This window comes from Dipodomys merriami, unplaced genomic scaffold, assembly GCF_024711535.1.
Source record: "Dipodomys merriami isolate MVZ:Mamm:240054 unplaced genomic scaffold, mDipMer1.0.p SCAF_86, whole genome shotgun sequence".
Taxonomy (NCBI): domain Eukaryota; kingdom Metazoa; phylum Chordata; class Mammalia; order Rodentia; family Heteromyidae; genus Dipodomys; species Dipodomys merriami.
The window spans coordinates 1092899-1094716 of record NW_027206468.1 but is presented as its reverse complement, the minus strand read 5'-3'; the positions used below and the strand labels follow the sequence as shown (position 1 = coordinate 1094716).

General features: G+C 32.6%; 1 pseudogene; it reads left to right on the top strand.

Annotated features, from left to right (window-relative positions):
- Nucleotides 1-850: 850 nt before the first annotated feature.
- LOC138820323 (U6 spliceosomal RNA) lies at nucleotides 851-950 on the top strand (annotated as a pseudogene).
- The last annotated feature ends 868 nt before the right edge of the window (nucleotides 951-1818 follow it).

Sequence of the window (1818 nt, the reverse complement as noted above, 5' to 3'; positions counted from 1 at the left end):
GGTAGAGTTAGACTTAAAGCTTTACCATTTGTAGATTTACAGCCTAGAGGCAAGAGGAAACACTGTGATTAAAACATTACCAATTTAAGGCCTAATATCGAGGAGAAACATATGGACTTTTCCAGGAGCTATGGAAATATTTGGTGATAGAGAGTCAGTACTGTAAGTTCCTGCCTGGTTGGATGATAGACAGGCCAGGACAGTAGGTAATCATGCATATGAAAATTTTTTCACCTTCTTGGCTTTAGCTACTTTTGAAATGATAAGTATAATAAACAATTATATTTTGATAAAATACCTTCTATTCTGAACAATTCTGTCTGAACTGTTCATCTTTCTATGATCCCTTGTAACTAAGATTAGTTTTGTTCCAGTAAGACAATCTATGCTGTCAGGGTAAGATATTCTGGTTGGTCTGTTCCTACAAGGAAGAAGGGTAAAGGTTCAGGTAGACATTTGTCCCAGCAAGACCTTATTTGGGAAATTTTAAGCTGCAGAAGTTTAGAAGTAGCTCTCAAGCAAGGCTTACTTTGAATCCATTAGCTCTACAAAGCTAACTCAGTTGATAAATAAGTACTTGAAAAGCCATCACCTTTGGACTTAGCTTTAAAGGCTTCAAAGTATGATCAAATTTAAAATGAAAACGACAAAATAATCATTGACAAAAAAATTGTAAATATGAGCAATCGGCCAAATGATATAAGCTTTTCCACTATACACAGAATTTTAGAGAAATAAGATCAATCACATTTTAAGGAACAATAAGTGTTCCTTGTTACAAATAGGCAACCATGGATATATGCCTGTGTAAAGATTGCATCATTAAGTACTTAAATTTAGAGGGTACTTCATGCTTCAGCAGCAGGTCTACCCAAATTACAATAATACAGAGATTAACATGGCACTTGCACAAGGAGTATATGAAAATTTGTGAAGTATTCTATATTTTTCATTCTTCTGATGCAAGAAATATAAAAACAGTTATTAAAAAGTTGATTACAAAAATACAAGTGTAACAATACATGTAATTCATAGAATTAAAGGTTAGTTTGACATCAGTGTATTAAATCTTCACCTTAGAAAGGCCTTTACATAGCATAACCTTTACAAAACTGAAATTACATAACATTGTCATGTTATCCCAAAGAAATAAAATAATATAAGGACCTAGGAAAAAAGGAATCTTAAACTTCTTCTATATGGAATGCAATCTGAAAGGACACATTTATTAATGAAACTATACATTATATAAAAATGTAGAATTCAAAGTATTATATCTAGGAGCGAATGAAATAGATTATGGATATTGTACAAACATAGATATACTTTTTTCACAAAAGCACCATTTCAACAGATAAGTTAAAATTATTTCTGATTAAAAAATCACAAACTCTGCAGAAATCATTATAGATGTAGACAAAAAATTCTTGAATGCATTTTGACATCAGAGTCAGGCAATTCACTTGGAAGAATACCATGGAATCCATGAATTTTTAAAGTAAGATATTGCTGTTGCTTTTTATTGTGAAAAAATTTGTAGGGCCACAAAGGATGGACTGGCATTTTTGAAATTTAAGAAACTTAACCAAACCATTACGACTTATGCGAAAAATTTGTACAGCCTTCCACAACTTCAAAGAGGTAGTGAGACATACTTATCCTTTTGGCAATATTAAATGCAGTTTCTTCCAAGCTGTTCTTCAAACCTGGTTTGATATAATGGTTCAACAGAGTATCTTTTCGATTTCTATTCCCAGCAGCAACATGCATGGAGGACAAGAGGCCTTTAATTTGGGGATTGGCATCTGCCACTCTGGT